This window comes from Bubalus kerabau, chromosome 4 (assembly GCF_029407905.1).
Source record: "Bubalus kerabau isolate K-KA32 ecotype Philippines breed swamp buffalo chromosome 4, PCC_UOA_SB_1v2, whole genome shotgun sequence".
In the NCBI taxonomy this organism is placed as follows: Eukaryota; Metazoa; Chordata; class Mammalia; order Artiodactyla; family Bovidae; genus Bubalus; species Bubalus kerabau.
In genome coordinates, this window is record NC_073627.1 from 70,519,005 (window position 1) to 70,538,962 (window position 19,958).

At 40.4% G+C, this 19,958-nt stretch overlaps 1 protein-coding gene and 1 long non-coding RNA gene across 5 annotated transcripts in view; one reads left to right on the forward strand and one right to left on the reverse strand.

Annotated features, from left to right (window-relative positions):
* The window catches only part of GALNTL6 (polypeptide N-acetylgalactosaminyltransferase like 6), a 1,496,936-nt gene that overhangs the window by 1,153,846 nt on the left and 323,132 nt on the right, over nt 1-19,958 (forward strand). The window lies entirely within an intron of this gene.
* Nucleotides 1-19,958, reverse strand: part of LOC129649805 (uncharacterized) — a 191,975-nt gene that overhangs the window by 56,332 nt on the left and 115,685 nt on the right. For all 4 annotated transcript variants that reach the window (XR_008713292.1, XR_008713291.1, XR_008713294.1 and 1 more), the window contains one exon: nt 18,052-18,124. This is a non-coding gene — a long non-coding RNA (uncharacterized LOC129649805). The remainder of the gene's footprint in view (nt 1-18,051; nt 18,125-19,958) is intronic.

A 19,958-nucleotide genomic window follows, 5' to 3' on the forward strand; every position in this document is an offset into this window, starting at 1 on the left:
CTGAACAACCCAACTCAGTGTGTCCTTCCTTACGGGTGAAGAATTGAAACAAGATTTCACCTGTCACTGCTGCTGCTGCGAAGTCACACAGAGTCAGACACGACTGAAGCGTGTCAGACCCCATAGACTTCCACCAGGCTCCCCCATCCCCGGGATTCTCCAGGCAAGAACACTGGAGTGGGTTGCCATTTCCTTCTCCAATGCATGAAAGTGAAAAGTGAAAATGAAATTGCTCAGCCATGTCCAACTTTTAGCGACCCCATGGACTGCAGCCTACCAGGATCCTCCGTACATGGGATTTTCCAAGCAAGAGTATTGGAGTGGGGTGCCATTGCTGCTGCTGCTGCTGCTGCTGCTAAGTTGCTTCAGTCATGTCCGACTCTGTGCGACCCCATAGACAGCAGCCTACCAGGCTCCTCTGTCCCTGGGATTCTCCAGGCAAGAACACTGGAGCGGGTTGCCATTTCCTTCTCCAATGCATGAAAGTGAAAAGTGAAAGTGAAGTCGCTCAGTCGTGCCTGAGTCTTAGCATAGCTAGCCAGTCTCAATTAAAATATTACCTCTAATGGTTCTGCCTCTCATTTCTAAAGAAGTTTACCTTTTCTTATTTTTATCCTTCTCATTTTTAATTTGAATACAGTTAGAATCGTTGACTATCATAGGCTCTAAATGTTGCCTGTTAAAATAGAAATGGCAGAAGCAAATAGACATTTCTCCTTTTTTATGTCTCTATGTTCAGGCATTATGAAAATGCATCCGGTAATAGAGCGATAAGTGAAAAGGATGGTATAACAATTTGACAGATGGAAGGACACTTCTAAGATGCTTTATGGATTTAAAATGCTGTGGCACAGAGTCTTCCCTGGTAGTCCAGTGGCTCAGCTTCACCTTCCAGCACAGGGGTGTGGGTTTGATCCCTGGTCTGGGAGCTAAGATCCCTCATGCCTTGGTCCAAAAATCCAAAACAGAAAACAGAAAAAATACTGTAACAAAATCAATAAACACCTTAAAAATGGTCCACATTAAAAAAAATGCTATGGCATAAATGTCACTTATATTAGTCCATAATCATCTGAAAAAAGGGCTTCCCAGGTGGCGCTAAGAGGTAAAGAACCTGCCTGCCAATGCAAGACATATGAAACATGGATTCTATCCCTGGCTTGGGAAGACTCTCTGGAGGAGGGCATGGCAGTCTACTCCAGGATTCTTGCCTGTAGAATCCCATGGACAGAGGAGCCTGGTGGGCTACAGTACAAGGAGTTGCAAAGAGTCAGACATGACTGAAGCAACTTAGCACACACACACACACACACACACACATACACACACACACACATCTGCAAAGATTCTGACCCCAAAGAGTCATGGATTTTCTTTTCTTTTCTTTTCTTTTTAATTTTATTTTATTTTTAAACTTTACAATATTGTATTAGTTTTGCCAAATATCGAAATGGATCCACCACAGGTATACATGTGTTCCCCATCCTGAACCCTCCTCCCTCCTCCCTCCCCATACCATCCCTCTGGGTCGTCCCAGTGCACCAGCCCCAAGCATCCAGTATCGTGCATCGAACCTGGACTGGCAACTCATATTTTCACTACATCTTTCTTGTGGAGAATCTGCTCCACAGTGATAACTCTAAGAAACTACATACTTGGGAGATGAGGCTAGAGAATAGAGAAGGGGGGGAAAAATGAAAGAGAAAGGGAATTTCTATAAAGACACTAGTAGCCTCTGAAGCCATTTCTCAGCACAAAAACCAGGAAGAAACAAACTTTCTCGAGTGTTAAAATTAGACTTTCTTAAAAAATGAGATAAACTTGGAAACAGAAAACAAGTTTCAAAAGATGAATGGAAACCATCAGGTAATTTCAACCTTCAGCTTTCCCCAGAATCTTAGAGAAAGACTACATAACCAGCTGTCCCTGGATGGTGACAGCCAATGCAATGTTGCAATCTGCACAACTCTGTGACCTGGCGGGACGGAATCATTAAGGCTTTACAATCCTGGGACACATTTAACAATGGGTTGCACTACACTCCTGGTCAGCCCAAACGAACGCTCTGAGTAGAAAAACACAGTAAATGACCGTCATTAGATTCACCCAAATCAATCCTTTATTTGGTCTTTCAGACGCAGGTGCACTAAACAACACTCAGTCTACTTCTCATTACCCCTAATCAGGTACTGCGTATGCAACACAGCTCCAGAGGTGGGATAATGAAGTTGTATTAAGCCTTATTCGGAGACTGTACTGCCAGCATCATTAGGGCTTTGCTAAACAGGAGAGTTTTGTTGCTTAGTAACACAAATATTGCAGTGGAGGTGTCAGAGGCTATTTTTCGTTCTCTGAAATCCTGACTCCCTAATTCACTTTCAGTCCTGCACATATCAGAGTTCTGATTAATGAGGTGGCTCCTCTCTGACAGTGCGATCAGCCTAGCTTTTGTTCACCTAGCAAGGTGCAAACCAAATCTCATTTGTGTGCAAAACCTTTGTCTTCAGTGAATTCAACTTGTGTTTTCACCAGCTCCCCCACCAAAACTGAAAGCAGCAGCATCCCAACCCCAAGTGCATGTGTGCTGTGTGCTCAGCGGCTCCGCCATGTCTGACTCTTTGCAACCCCTTGGATTATAGCCCACCAGGCTCCCCTGTCCGTGGGATTTCCCAGGCAAGAATAGTGGAGTGGGTTGCTATGCCCTCCTCCAGGGGATCTTCCTGACCCAAGGATTGAACCTGAGTCTCCTGTGTCTCCAGCATTGCAGGCAGAGTCTACTGATGAGCCACAGGGGAGCCCCACAACCCCACAGCCCAGGTTTAATTGACTAGAAACCCCCTGAAAAAGGGAAATGCATTTCTGAAATGAAACTCAAACGTGACCAGAAATAAATAGGTCTAATAGGCACATATGGGCAACAAATAGCAATGGTAAGGTACGTCCGATACTTAAGCCTATACTGCTTGCTGCACGACAAGCCAATCAAGGGATGAGCTGTTGGGGCAAGCAGTAGTGATTTGATTAGGAAAGGCAGAAGACCAAGAGGAGGGTGGACGAGTGTCTCAGAGAACCATCTTGCCCCGGCTAGTTCCTTTCATAGAACAAAGAAGGCGAGGCGAGGGGGTAAAGTAAGAAAAGGTGATGGTGGTAGTTTAGTCATCAAGTAGTGTCTGACTCTTGCAACCCCATGGACAGTAGCCCGCCAGGCTCCTCTGCCCATGGAATTCTCCAGGCAAGAATCCTGGAATGGGTTGCCATTTCCTTCTCCAGGGCATCTTCCTGACTCAGGGATCAAACCCAGGTCTCCTGCATTGCACACAGATTCTTTACTGACTGAGCTATGAAGAAAAGGTGATACATTGTGGCAAAAATTTCCTAGTTCCAGCCAGAATCAGGAGGGGATGTGTCAGTTTCTTCTTTCCCACAGTCACTCAGAGCAGGGCCCAGTCAGGATGTTTCCTGAAGCTAAATAAAAGTAATTTAGCTTAACAAGCTGAGGTCTCTGGGGTGACACAGAGTCAGACAGGACTGAAGCGACTTAGTAGCAACAGCAGCCGCTTAACATTCAGGCCTGGGAGGCAGGGTTCCCAGAAATGGGCCATTATGTATACTTTAAGCTTATCAGCAACATCCCTTTAGTGATGCACTTGTAGCCAACACAATAGAATACAAAGGTTAAAGTAAAAGAAACAGATCCAATATGTATTTGTTCTTCTTAACTATAATACCTCTTCTTAGATAAGTATTCTCAAAGCATTTATAAAGTTGGACAAAACTTTACAATATTTTTTTAATTTTTAAAAAAATCCCTCAAATGTATCTCTTGATATCTCTGAGACACTTCAGTATAAAAATCAATTCTCCACCTTCATGAAAAAAACCTAACTGGATCTTCTGTTTCTCTCTCTCTCTCCTATCTCTACTCCACCTGTCTCATCCTCATTCATTCTCTCTCTTTGATGTAAAAATACACGTGTGAATATAAACAGGAAAATGCAAGAAGAAAGAAATAAGAGATCAGAAAACATAAAAATTCTTCCTTATTGAAGTATAGTTGATTTGCAATATTGGTATATAGCAAAGTGATCCAGTTATATATTTTTAAAAATTATTTTCCATTATGTTATTAAAAGATATTGAATATACTGGGTTGGCTAAAAAGTTCACTCATGTTTTCTGTACCATCTTATAAAAAACCCTGAATGAACTTTTTAGCCCACCCAATAATTCCCTGTGTTACACAGTAAAGCCCTCTTCCTTATCTACTTTCTATAAAATAGTTTGTAAATCCCAAACTCCTAATTTATCCCTCCCCTTCCGTTTGGCAATCATAAGCTTGTTTTCTATGTCTGTGACGCTGTTCCTTTTTTGTACATTGGTTCATTTGTATTATTTTTTAGATTCAACATATAAATGAGGTCATACAATATTTATCTTTCTCTGCCTTAGTTTATTTAATATGATAATCTCTAGGTCCATCCACATTGCTGCAAAGGATGATATTTCATTCTTTATATGGTGATACACACACACACACACACACACACACAGCATCTTAAACCAATCATCCTGTTGACGGTCACTTGGATTGTTTCAATGTCTTGATTATTGTGAATAATGCTGCTATGATGCACGTATCTTTTCAAACTGGAGTTTCATTCTTCTCTGGATATATGTTCAGGAGTGAGATTGGCGGATCAAACAGTAGCCAGATTTTTATTTTTTTAAGGAAGCTCCACACCACTCTCCATAGTGGCTGCACCGATTTACTTTCCCACCAACAGTGTAGGAGGCTTCCACTTTCTCCACCCTCTCCAGAACTTAATATTTGTAGACTTTTTGATGACAGCCATTCTGACCAGTATGAGGTAATTTTTTTTGGCATAACTAAAATTGAACTCTAAAATTGGCTCTAGCTTTCTGATCAGCCAAGACAAAAAGGAAACATCAGTGTTCTCTGAATAAATGCCATGCCAATTTTAATGAATAACGGCTTTTCCCAGAACTAAAAGTAAGGAGAAATTTAGCAGATACGTTGGAAAGTCAACACACGCATTAGCTTCCTGTTGCTGCCATACAAATTTAACTCAAAAAGCAGTTTAAACTTGGCTTAAAAACAGCTCAAACTTATGCTCTTGCATGGTGCTAGGTTAGCAGTCTGACCTGGGTCTCACTGGGCTAAAATCAAGGTCCTGTCAGAGACCTTCTGAGCCTAGCACAGACTGCAGAGGAGTCCCTTTCTTGCCTGGACAACTTTCAGAGGCTGCTGACGTTCCTTGACTCATAAATCTCTTCCCCTGTCTTCAGAACCAAGGGGGTTTTATCTCCAACCAGCCTTCTATAGTTAAATTTCCCTCTCTCCACAGCCAAGAAGGACTTATCGTCCTTTAAAGATCGATGTGGTTACTCAGGAAACCCAAACAGGGGCTCTGTATCAAACTAGAAGGGCGGAATAAGGAGGAAGATGGGAGGGAGGTTTAAAAGGGAGGGGATACATGTATACCTATGGCTGATTCATGTTGAAGTTTGACAGAAAACAGCAAAATTCTGTAAATCAATTATCCTTCAATTAAAAAATTAATTTAAAAAAGAAAGATTCATGTGATTAGATTAGGGCTTCCCAGGTGGCTCAGTTGGTAAAGAATTTGCCTGCCAGTGTAGGAGACATAAGAGACATGACTTCCATCCCTAGGTCAGGAAGATCCCCTGGAGAAAGAAATGGCAACCCACTCCAGGATTCTTGCCTGAAAAACCCCATGGACAGAGGAGCCTGATGAGCTATAGTCCACAGAGTTGCAAAGAGTTGGACACAACAGAGCACACATGCACGCAGGTGGTTAAATTCGGCTGGCAGGTAATCCAGCATAAATGCCCTTTCTCACCGTCCTTAACTGAATCATGTCACCTCACCTCACCCATTCACAGCTGCTGGGATGAGTGTACAGACTGTATTCTGTCAGTTAGGAGGACCTCACGTCATAGACCTAGGTTGGAATATTGCTCCCCACAATTACAAGCAATGTGGCCTCGAGGAAACCATTTAACCTCGTGAGCCTTAGTTTCTTCATCTGAGGAAACTGCAAAGTCCATTTGCTTTGGCTATCAGAGAGTGAAGTGGCAAGTTTAATATTCTTTGTGTGGAAAATCTGACATAAAATGACATAAAATGTTCTTCCAGAAAAAGAATCATATTTCTTTAACAACAAAAGGACCCGTGAACAAGGTCAGACATTTTCTCAGCAGAGCTCTGGGTCTGGCCAAACGCCAGAACAAGCAGCCATTTGAAACACTGAAGATGTAGATTGAACTGTTAAAATCATATGTATCTCATCACGGGAAAGCTTCTATAGAGCAGATGTTGTTGTTTAGTCACGTCTGCTTCTTTGAGACGCCATGGAATAGAGCCCACTAGGTTCCTCTGTCCTTGGGATTTTCCAGGCAGGAATATTGGAGTGGGTTGCCATTTCCTCCTCCAGGAGATCCTCCTGACCTAGGGATCAAACTCATATCTCCTGTGTCTCCTGCACTGAAGGCAGATATTTCTCCCATTGAGCCCTAATGGGAGAGCTTCATGGAGGAAGCCGTAAGCATGCAGATATAGTAATGAACAGAAGACCAAATACTCTAATAGAGCTTAAATGTTTGTAGGGATTATTATTGTAATTGTACCTATATCATAGGGTTACTGGGAAGATGAAATTACAAAAGTATGAAATACCCTTAGAAGATTGCCTAGCACATTATAGAACTTCAATAATAATTATAGTTTTTATAATTTTATATTTAAACTTTATATTTTATTTAAATTTTATATTCAATGTAAATTAATTTTTATCTAATTATTTTAATTAATTTTATATTTAATTATATTTTATACTTTTATAATATTTATATTACTATTATTATTATTATATGAGAAGGCTTCCCTGGTGGCTCAGATGGCAGGAGACTAGAGTTCAGTCCCTGATTCAAGAAGATCCCCTGGAGAAGGGCGTGGCAACCCACTCCAGTATTCTTGCCTGTAGAGTCCCATGAACAAAGGAGTCTTTCGGGCTATGGTCCATGAGGTCACAAAAAGTCTGACACTACTAAGTGACTAAGCACATAATCCTCACATTATATCGGAATATTATATCCTGATAAAAGTGCATGATCACATACTCAAATTAGGGTAATGAAGTGAAGAATAGGAAAGTTCTTGACACCCAGGTATAAAAGTAATGAAAGCTTACCTTGATTCAACCAATGTAATACACACTTATTGAAAAACTATTGTATGCTAAGTACTATTCTAGAAGTTTTATATACAGAAGTGATCAAAAAGGGAAAAAAAATGTAAATGTGTCACAAAATGTTGCTTATTGGGTGTAGAAAGTGTGTTTCATTTGTATGAGTCCCTTCTTCTGTGAGCTTAACTGAGAAGTCAAGCCATGATCAGATGTCTGTCATTTTCATCAAAGACTTCTTTTTTAATATATCTGTGAACATCCACTTGATGCAATCATTTTCCAAGACAGACAGAAACTTGATAAACAAGGATTAGTGGTTCTGTCAAAGGAGAAAGAAATTGCACACAAAAACTTGATAAACCATGGAAAATTACAAAACATGCAAAAATGATGTTAAAAGTATTTCAATCAAAGAATACTTATGTTGCCTCATCAGTTCAGTTCAGTTCAGTTGTTCAATCATGTCTGACTCTTTGTGACCCTGTGAACCGCAGCACACCAGGCCTCCCTGTCCATCACCAACTCCCGGAGTCCACCAAACCCATGTCCATTGAGTCGGTGATGCCATCCAACCATCTCATCCTCTGTCGTACCATTCTCCGAAACTCAATCTTTCCCAGCATCAGGGTCATTTCCAATGAGTCAGCTTTTCTCATCAGGTGGCCAAAGGATTGGAGTTTCAGCTTCAACAACAGTCCTTCCAACGAACACCCAGGACTGATCTCCTTTAGGATGGGCTGGTTGGATCTCCTTGCAGTCCTAGGGACTGTCAAGCATCTTCTCCAACACCACAGTTCAAAAGCATCAATCCTTTGGCACTCAGCTTTCTTTGTAGTCCAACTCTCACATCCATACATGACCACAAGAAAAACCATAGCCTTGACTAGACGGACCTTTGTTGGCAAAATAATGTCTCTGCTTTTTAATATGCTGTCTAGGTTGGTCATAATTTTCCTTCCAAGGAGCAAGCGTCTTTTAATTTCATGGCTGCAATCACCATCTGCAGTGATTTTGGAGCCCCCCAAAAATAAAGTCAGCCACTGTTGCCACTGTTTCCCCATCTATTTCCCATGAAGTGATGGGACCAGATGCCACGATCTTCGTTTTCTGAATGTTGAGCTTTAAGCCAACTTTTTCACTCTCCTCTTTCACTTTCATCAAGAGGCTCTTTAGTTCTTCTTCACTTTCTGCCATAAGGGTGGTGTCATCTGCATATCTGAGGTTATTGATATTCCTCCTGGCAATCTTGATTCCAGCTTATGCTTCCTCCAGCCCAGCATTTCTCATGATGTACTCTGCATATAAGTTAAATAAGCAGGGTGATAATATACAGTCTTGACGTACTCCTTTTCCTATTTGGAACCAGTCTGTTGTTCCATGTCCAGTTCTAACTGTTGCTTCCTGACCTGCATACAAGTTTCACAAGGCAGGCCAGGTGGTCTGGTATTTCCATCTCTTTCAGAATTTTCCACAGTTTATTGTGATCCACACCTCATAGTAAAGTTTTTATTTCTTGGATAGCATTCTCTGTTGGGACTTCCCAGGGAGATCAGTGGTAAAGAATCTGCCTGCTAATGCAGGAGATGCAGGAGACTCGAGTTTAATCCATGGCTTGGTAAGATCCCCTGGAGGAGGAAATAGCAACCCACTCCAGTATTCTTGCCTGGGGAATCCCATGCACAGAGGAGCCTGGCAGGCTACAGTCCACAAGGTAGCAAAGAGTCAGACATGACTGAGCACTCACACACACATACCATTCTCTGTCACTGTAATTTATGATTTTTGACCCAAATTCCCCCTATTCCATAGAAAAACTTTGCCATGCTATTGTTTTAAGCAACTACTTGTAATAATCCACAGATCTCTTCCATCTCAGTTTGTCTGCAAAAATCCCTACTGTTGAAACCATGCATCTACAGTCCACCATTCTAGTCCCATCTTTTCAAGAGCTTCCCAATCTAAGGAAGCTATCTAAGAAAATTATTCACAAGCTAAAAAACACATCTAGGAAATAATCATAGAAAATGTTCTCCTTCACTAATAAATTCAAATTAAAACTATGAGGCATGATTTTTACCTCATAAATTAGCACAAACAAATTGTGTTTTTGTAAAGATAATTCCCAATACTATCAAGGAAGCAGTTAAATAGATAATCTCATCTTGCCAGTGTCAGTGCTAATTGGCCTTTAGGGTAGAAATCTGACAAAGTGTATCACGTGCTATTAATTTTTCCATATTTTTTGATCCATTAACATAATTTGCTGGAATCTACCCTTGTTTAGAATAAAAGCACATGCATGAAAATGTTAGTCACACCATCATGTGTGCTAATAAGATTAGAAATAATCTAAATGTAAAACAATGAGAGAATTGTTAATAAATTCTGGCATATTATTCAACCAATAAAGCGTGAAGGATTTTTGACATAGTTTTTCTAATATACTTCACTTATACTCCATTTCATTCCAAAAAGCATCTGTGGGAAACAGACTCCCAGACTTAAGAGAACCAGGGGCGTTCTCTAGGACTTATGGTCACCAGGAGGGGAAGGATGTGGCAAGGGATAACTAGGGAGTTTGGGATGGACATGTACATACTGCTATATTTAGAGTGGATAACCAACAAGGACCTACTGTTCAGCACAGGGAACTCTGCTCAATGTTATGGGGCAGCCTGGAGGGGAGGGGAGTTTGAGGGAGCATGGATACAGTGTATATACGACTGACTGTCTTTGCTGTTCACCTGAAACTATCACAACATTGTCCATGGGCTATACTCCACTCTAAGGGAAAAAAGTTAAAAAAAAATTGGAAAGACAACGCTGAAGCCACCATGAGAACTGAGATGTCTTCTATTAAGCCAGACATTTAAAAGATGTGCCAATATGTGTAAAAATACCACTCTTGCTGGGGGGAAGATTGAGAGGAAGGAATAGTTAGAGAGTTTGGGATGGACATGTTCACATTGCTTTATTTAAAATAGATAACCAACAAGATCCTACTGTACAGCGCACGGAACTCTGCGCAGTGTTATGTGGCAGCCTGGTTGGGAGGGGAGATGAGGGAGAGTGGATACAGGCCTTCAAAGCCCTACTTGATCTAGAAATCTTTTAGACCCACTGTAATAGAAGGGATACGGTACCATTGGCCTGCTATGGGGACAGCCAGGGTCTTCCCCCCAGCCCTTCCTTGACAATAGCCCTCCCCTCACAGGTCTGAGGGCCAGTGTGGAGATCTGCCCAGCTGCCTATTCCAGTCATGCAAGCCTGCGTCTGACGGCCAACTTTCTGAACTGACTGTTAAGGAGACACAGGTTAAATTCCTTTTATCCTCTGACCTCCATAAGGACCCATTTGGATGGATATCCATAGTGCCATTATGGGTCCCCAGAAATAAAGGTTACTTCCAAGTCAATGACTGAATATCAACCAAAGGTCTGGTAAACTCCCTTTCTTACAGGTGGTGGGGGTGATGGTTTAGTCACTCTGTTACGTGCGACTCGTTGTGACCCCATGGACTGTAGCCCACCAGGCTCCTCTGTCCATGGGATTTTCCAGGCAATAATACTGGAGTGGGTTGCCATTTCATTCTCCAGGGAATCTTCCTGACCCAGAGATCAAACCCGCATCTCTTATGTCTCCTGCATTGGCAGGCAGATTCTTTACCACTGTGCCACCTGGGAAGCTTCCTACGTGTGTTGTTATAATAAATAGCCACAAATCCACTTTAAGAGAGACTTGGAGAAAGTTTTAAACTATGTACATATGATAATGCTGCATAGCTCTGTCTCAAAAAGACTAAGGTCAGTGAGCTAAATCTAGAAAATAAGTAGGAGAGTAAACTCTCCAATGTGTTATTTACATCAGGATTTTGGCCACAGATCCAGAGGATTTTCTGCTATATGAATAAAGTAATAATATTCATATTATTTGTAATGGGCTTGTGCAGTCTTTTAGTTCCTTAGGACAAATTACTCACTTCTCAAAATGTCTGAATGTCAAAATATTCTGATTTCCACTTTAGCCCTCATGCCCATCATGGTCATTGTATCACCTCATCTATGAGGTCAAGGACTGACATTTGACCCCAGCCATTCCAGAATTCCACCATCCATATTGATGTCATGGAGCTAATCTCAAAGGTACCATTTCAAAGTACAAAAGAATAGTTTTGGGGTTTTTTTTTTAATGTGTTTGTGTGTGTGTGTTCAAGCAACCTATTTTAGAAAACAAATACACACTTTTTTATCTTTGTTTCAAGCAACATATAATAGGGGAACTGTCCATGCTGTTCAATATTGTGATAGCATGTTATTTAATTTTAATATAATGATCCATCATCTTTCCATGTGTGCATGCTAAGTCACTTCAATCCTGTCTGACTGTTTGAGACCATATGGACTATAGCCCTCCAGGCTCCTCTGTCCATGGGATTTCCCAGGCAAGAATACTGTAGTGGGTTGCCATTTACTCCTCCAGGGGATCTTCCTGACCCAGGGATTGAACCCAAGTCTCTTGCATCTAATACTGGTGGTTATAACTGGGTGGGGCTGGATAGATTGAAGGTAACTGTTATTTTCCCAAAATTTATTAACACATATTACTGAGGGGGTTTTTACCTGATATTTTTTTAATTGGAGGATAATTGCTTTACAATTTTGTGTTGCTTTCTGCCATATATCTACATGAGTCAGCCATATGTATATCTATATCTCTTCTCTTCTTAATTCTCCTCTCACCTCTCACTATACCCCATCACCTCTAGATTGTTACAAAGCACTAGATTGAGCTCCCTGTGTCACACAGCAAATTCCCACTTGCCATCTATTTTATTTATTTTTTTTGTTAAATTAATTTATTTATTTTAATTGGAGGCTAATTACTTTACAATATTGTAGTGGTTTTGCCACACATTGACATGAATCAGTCCTGGGTGTACATGTGTTCCCCACTCTGAAGCCCCCTCTCACCTCCCTCCCCATCCCATCCCTCAGGGTCATCCCAGTGCACCAGCCCTGAGTGCCCTATATCATGCATTGAACCTGGACTGGCAATCTATTTCACATATGGTAATATACATGTTTCAGTGCTATTCTCTAAAGTCATCCCACCCTCACCTTCTCCCACAGAGTCCAAAAGTCTGTTCTTTATATCCGTGTTTCTTTTGCTGTCTCCCATATAGGGTCATTGTTAATCATCTTTCTAAATCCCATCAGATCAGATCAGTCACTCAGTCGTGTCCGACTCTTTGCGACCCCATGAATCGCAGCACACCAGGCCTCCCTGTCCATCACCAACTCCCGGAGTTCACTCAGACTCATGTCCATCGAGTAAGTGATGCCATCCAGCCATCTCATCCTCTGCTGTCCCCTTCTCCTCTTGCCCCCAATCCCTCCCAGCATCAGAGTTTTTTCTAATGAGTCAACTCTTTGCGTGAGGTGGCCAAAGTACTGGAGTTTCAGCTTTAGCATCATTCCTTTCAAAGAAATCCCAGGGCTGATCTCCTTCAGAATGGACTGGTTGGATCCCCGTGCAGTCCAAGGGACTCTCAAGAGTCTTCTCCAACACCACAGTTCAAAAGCATCAATTCTTTGGCGCTCAGCCTTCTTCACAGTCCAACTCTCACATCCATACATGACCACAGGAAAAATCATGCATTAATATACTGTATTGGTGTTTTCCTTTCTGACTTACTTCACTCTGTATAATAGGCTCCAGTTTCATCTACCTCATTAGAACTGATTCAAATATATTCTTTTTACTAGCTGAGAAATATTCCATTGTGTATCTGTACCACAGCTTTATTATCCATTCATCTGCCAGTGGATATCTAGGTTGCTTCCGTGTCCTAGCTATTGTAAACAGTATTGCAATGAACATTGGAGTACACATGTCTCTTTCAATTCTGGTTTCCTCGGTGTGTATGCCTAGTGGGACCATGTATGACCATGAAGCACTGGGGCTGCTGGGTCATATGGCAGTTCTAAATTTCCAGTTTTTTAAGGAATCTCCACACTGTTCTCCATAGTGGCTGTACTAATTTGCATTCCCACCAACAGTGTAAGAGGGTTCCCTTTTCTCCACACCTTCTCAGCACTTATTGTTTGTAGATTTTTTGATAGCAGCCATTCTGACCGGAATGAGATGGTACCTCATTGTGGTTTTGATTTGCATTTCTCTGATAATGAGTGATGTTGAGCATCTTTTCATGTGTTTGTTAGCCATCTGTATGTCTTCTTTGGAGAAATGTCTGTTTAGTTCTTTGGCCCATTTTTCGATTGGGTCATTTATTTTTCTGGAATCGAGCTGCATGAGCTGATAGATGGAGAAATAGACTATGTTCATGGATCAGAAGAATCAATATAGTGAAAATGAGTATACTACCCAAAGCAATCTACAGATTCAATTCAATCCCTATCAAGCTATCAATGGTACTTTTCAGAGAACTAGGACAAATAATTTCACAATTTGTATAGAAATACAAAAAATCTTGAATAGCCAAAGCAATCTTGAGAAAGAAGAATGGAACTGGAGGAATCAACCTGCCTGACTTCAGTCTCTACTACAAAGCCACAGTCATCAAGACAGTATGGTACTGGCACAAAGACAGAAATATAGATCAATGGAACAAAATAGAAAGCCCAGAGATAAATTCAAGCACCTATGGACACCTTATCTTTGACAAAGGAGGCAAGAATATACAGTGGAGAAAAGACAATCTCTTTAACAAGTGGTGCTGGGAAAACTGGTCAACCACTTGTAAAAGAATGAAACTAGAACACTTTCTAACACTATACACAGAAATAAACTCAAAATGGATTAAAGATCTACATGTAAGACCAGAAACTATAAAACTCCTAGAGGAGAACACAGGCAAAATACTCTGACATAAATCACAGTAGGATCCTCTATGACCCACCTCCCAGAGTAATGGAAATAAAAGCAAAAATAAACAAATGGGACCTAATTAAACTTAAAAGCTTTTGCACAATTAAGGAAACTATAGGCAAGGTGAAAAGACAGCTTTCAGAATGGGAGAAAATAATAGCAAACGAAGCAACTGACATCTATTTTAAATATGGTAGTGTATATATACAATGAAACATTAGAAAGTGTTAGTCTCTCAGTCTTGTCTGACTCTTTGCAACCCATGGATTACCTGCCAGGCTCCTCCATCCACGGAATTCTCCAGGCAAGAATACTGGAGTGGGTTACCATTCCCTTCTCCAGGGGATCTCCCAAACCCAAGGATTGAACCCCAGGTCTTCTGCCTTGCAGGTGGTTTCTTTACCAACTGAGACACCAAGGAAGCCCCCCAATGAAACATTGCTAAACTATATAAAGAACACATTTGCATCAGTCCTAAAGGGGTGAATGAACCTAGAGCCTAATATACAGTGTGAAGTAAGTCAGAAAGAGAAAGACAAATATCATATATTAACACATGCATATGGAATCTAAAAGGATGGTACTGATGAACTTGTTTGCAGGGCAGCAGTGGAGATGCAGACATAGAGAACAGACTTATACTATTTTTATAGTCAGAAAAATATACCACAGAAGTGTGAGGACAAAAAGTATCATCACATTGGGGTAGAGCCTCCCACCCCCGTAAGTGAGGAGTTAGCAAAGCTGGTTAGGGTCAGGTGTCCTATCCTGTGACCGAAGGCAAAGCCATGGCAGTCACCGTAGGAAGAGAGGATAGTATTGGGGAGGTGAAAAAAGTAAAACGATTGGGTTGATGCAGCGGACGAAGACTGGAGCAGAAATGAGAGAAGGGGAATTTTCTAACCTGAGCACCTGCATGGGTAGCCACACCTGCCACCAAGATGAAGAGAGAAGATTAAAAAAGAAAAAAAAAATGTGGTTTCCAGTATGGAAGACTTGGGTCTCTGGGAGATTTCAATGTGGAGCTCATCAATACTCAATTTGAGAAACAGAGAAAGTGTGAAGCGTTGAAAGTTCATGGTCTTTGGACTGAGACGTTATGGTTTTAAATTCTATAGCTGCTGCTTACTAACCATGTTATAAAAAACCACAGGCCAAGTATTTCTCTCAGCTTCTGTTTCTCATCAATAAAATGAGGATAATTAAATAATAGAATTTTCCTGATGTTTGTGTGATAAGAGAAATAGCACATGTAAGCAGTTAGCAAGTGCTTAGGAAACCTGTAATAAATATATTGATGTTATGCATCATCATTATTATTGCTTGCTGTATGATGTTAGGCAGATGGATCAGTTTCTAAAAGCCTCAAGTTTTTAATAAACTGGAGATAATAAAATGTATCACACAACTGAATTGATCCCTAAATGAGCCAATGCCTAACTCAACGCCTACTCCAAAGTGGTCATCATGCCAAGCATGTCAATTTGTTTGCAGCCCTTATCATCATTATTATTGTTGTGATCTATTCAAACTCACTAGTCACCAAAGTATGAAAATGAAACATTGACATATTCTTGTTTGCCAAGTTCAATGAACTTTTTAATATTTTAATTGGATACATTCCCTTTTTACAGTGTGTGGGTAGTAAATGGCCTTTTTCTCAGCTTTCAGAAGGGTGTTGGCTTTTTGTTAATTTATTTAAAAGTTCTCTCATTAGATTATTTATAGGGTTAGTTAATTTTTATAGTTCTTATCCACTTAATTAATCTTTTATTTTTTTATGATGCTTTCTTAAGGATACAGATTTTTAAAAAATATTTAATCCTATCTACTATTGTTTTTCTTTGTGACTTTCCTTATTTTTATGTTTAGAGCATCCTGGTTCACATCAACATACAATATTGCCTAATTAACCTTTTTTATAGTCATTTTTATTTTTGTAGTAATTATAATGTTAGCTAGAATATTTAAACCATGGAAAATATAGTTTGTTGTATGAAGCAAGGTGAGATTTTATTTGCTTCAGATTTTTCCAACTAGCCCAATTTTCTCAATATTTATGTTTTGCAATATCTATGTCTTTCCCCATGTATCTATGATGCTTCTTTTATTAAAAGCTAGTAATAGTATTTTATTATAGTATAATATCTAATAGTATCTTTACACTATAATGTGTTTCTAAGCATTCAACTTGGTTTTGACAATTATAAAATGTCACATTGGTTTTAAATTATTACATTTTAAGTGGCTGGGAAGTGAAATCCCACATCTCTAATCTCCTCCCAAAGCCTTCCTCTTCAAAGGTTTACTGGCTCAGAGGGCTTCCCTGGTGGCTCAGGTGGTAAAGGTGGTAAAGAATCCACCTGCAATGAAGGAACCCCAGGTTTGATCCCAGAGTCGGGAAGATTCCCTGGAGAAGGAAATGGCGACCCACTCCAATATTCTTGCCTGAAAATCCCATGGACAGAGGAGACTGGCGGGCTACAGTTCATGGAGTTTCAAAGTCAGACACAAATGAGCAACTACCACTTTCACTTAGATAGTCTTTGGCATATTTATTTTGAAATTAAATTTTCAAGTCTTCCCAGTGCACCATCCCCAAGCTTCGTGGCAGATGCATGTTGATGTATGGCAAAACCAATACAATATTGTAAAGTAAAAAAAATAATAATAAAAAATAATAAGTAAAAAAAAAATTTTTTTCAAGTCTTCTACTGAATTCTAACACCCAATTCCCAATTAAATATAGCTTGACTTTGTAACTTTTAATGTGGGAAGAACTGGCATCCTAATATTTTTTCAATCTTTCCTTGCTTGAACATGATATATTTTTTCATGTTTTCTACAATTCTCACAATATTTCAGAAGTTTAATTTATGTAGACCCCAAACTTCCTGTTGTTCAGTTGCTCATTTGTGTCTGACATTTTGTGATTCCATGAACGGGAGCCCGCCAGGCTCCCCTGTGCTTTACTGTCTCTTGGAGTTTGCCTAAACTCATGTGCATTAAGTCGGCAATGCCATCCAACCATCTCATTCTCTGCCACCCCCTCCTCCCTTCAGGGTCTTTTCCAATGAGTCAGCTCACTGGAAAACAACAACAACAAACTTTTTACTTAGTTTTACTTAGGGTTATTCCTTGGTATATGTTTGTCATTTTGTGAATAAGATCTTTTCTTTACCAACAAATACCTGTAAATGATTATCACTAGCCTTACAACAGTCTACGGAAGTTACGTCTGGATTATAAAATGGTCTAGCCGGTGCTCCCTGGTTTTGTGCATCTTGACACCTTTAAAAAATCATAACAAGAGTTGGAATTTTAAATCTGCAGTTTTGCTCATCCAGAAGGCTATGAAATAATAGTTCCATGTATTCATCTCAGTTTGCTCCTCAAGAACATGTCCTCAACCACATTTTGCTGTAAAAGATACATTCTTTTCAAGGAAAACATGTGGATCATCACTCAAGATGCTATGTTTTAAGGTGTGTGGTTCCCAAATGAAGTCTTCCATCTAATCAGAAATCCCTTCTTTCTTTTCTAATTCATCCAACCTCCTTTCTGCTCAATACATCACAAGGCAGGTGTCCTGCTTGCCACCTCAGATAACATCACATGACCATCCAGAAGTGGCTGGCAGGCCCTGTCAGCCGTCATAACTCTCCAGGAACAGACTCCTGAATGGACACGCCAGTCCCTGGACTCTGCAGGAAATGCTCTCAGATCACAGTGCTTCTACCTCACCATCTACTTCACTCCTGCACCCTGTAACTCTTCATTTTACATTCTTTTACATCCTCCAAAGTATAATCTCATTGTCTCAAATATTTTCTCTACGTACACTGAGAATCACAGTAATTGGTGTCATGATTTTTTCTTTTACTTTCAAACATACTTTTGAAAACTCAAGAAAAGGGAAGTCCATTTTACTTACCCATGTTTTTGCTCTTTCCTTCCTCTGTATTCTTTCGGGAAACTCCAGGGTCCCATCTATTAGCATTTCTTTTCTGTTTAGAGAAAAGAGCTCCCTTTAGACACTCTGTTAGGATAGGTTGTGTGTGTCATTCGTTCAGTCATGTCCAACTGTTTTCAACCCCATGTACTGTAGCCCGCCAGGCTCCTCTGTCCATGGGATTTTCCAGGCATGAGTACTGGAGTGGGTTGCCATTCCCTTCTCCAGGGGATCTTCCCCACCCAGGAATCGAACCCAGGTCTCCTGCATTGCAGCAGATTCTTTACTCTCTGAGCCACCGGGGAATAGGTTGGCTGGCAACAAATTCCCATTGTTGAATTGAGAATTTAAGTGTTATCTGAATAATCTAGTATCTAGGAATATACCTCTATAAGGAAAGAGTCCCTACAGCTACAAATCATTGGTGTGGGCTGTGGTAAAGGAAACATAAAGCAGTGCAATCTGAAGGGGCGGCTTATATTTGTAAATATTTACTTATGGGTCTTATTTGTGGCACACAGCATCTTCATTGCACCATGTGAGATCTTTTCGTTGCAGTGCACAGGCTCCTAAGCGTGTCGGCTTAGTTGCTCTGAGGCATGTGGGATCTCAGTTCTCCCACCAGGGATTGAACCCCCATCCCTTGCGTTGCAAGGCAGATTCTTTTTCTTATTTTTTTTCTTAACCACTGCACCACCAGGGAAGTCCCTGGAATGGTGGCTTATGACAACAGAACTTAAATTTCCTAGTTCTTTAGAAGCATCCTAAATAAGGAAGAATCTCAATGAAGAATACTTGGTCTGCTCACCATAGGCTGTAATACACTGTCACATACTGGATTTTGACAGCCTGATTTTATACCAGGGCTTTACTTTTTAACCATGTACAAGCAATATAAATATAATTCGCACAATACTTCACAGAGAATAAAACAGAAGGATGAGAAAACATTACTAATTCACTTTTCAAAAGCTGTTGAGATTTTCAAATAGTACTGAAATCATAAATGAAACCCATTGTGATTTTAAGTGTAGGCGATTAGGTCAAAGGCCAGTTGGAATTGAGGCTTATCTTGTATTATTTGAGGAGCCTGTATATAAAATTAAATGCTTATATTAAGGGAGTGGGTAATTGTGGACTTAAATAGTGCTAGGGAGAAAAAAATTTCAGCACATCCTAGTTGAAGAAAATACTGATCTTAAAGATAGTAGGAATCTATATGGAACATAGAAAAATGGTATGATGAACATATTTGCAGCAAAGGAGTGGAGACGCACATGTAGAGAAAGGACATAGGAACACAGAGGGAAAGAGAAGGCAGCATTGACATATATACACTATCATGTGTAAATATAGATGGTGAGAGGCTGCTGTGTAACACAGAGGACCCAGCCTGGGGCTGACTTTATATATATATATAAAATTATGACTGATTCACGTTGTTGTATGGCAGAAACCAACTCAACATTGTAAAGCAATTTCCTCCAATTAAAAACTAATTGGGGCTTCCCTGGTGTATCAGATGGTTAGAATCCACTGCAACGCAGTAGACACGGGAGATCCCCTGGAGAAGGGCATGGCAACCCACTCCAGTATTCTTGCCTGGAGAATCCCTGCACAGAGGAGCCTGGTGGGCTACAGTTCACGGGTCACAAAGAGTCAGACACAACTGAGTGATTAACACTTTCACTACTTTCAAAAAATAAAGTTAAAAAAAAAAAAAGACAGCAGCAATGATTTCACTAAATTTTCTGTCATTGTGTCAGACCCTGAAAAGAACCACATGAGCCCAGAGCCAGGAATTCCTTAGAATCCTTGTATCCTGCCAGAACCACAAGGGAGGCAGTGACAGTTTTAGGAAGAGATGTCACAGGCAGGGGTGGTGTGCC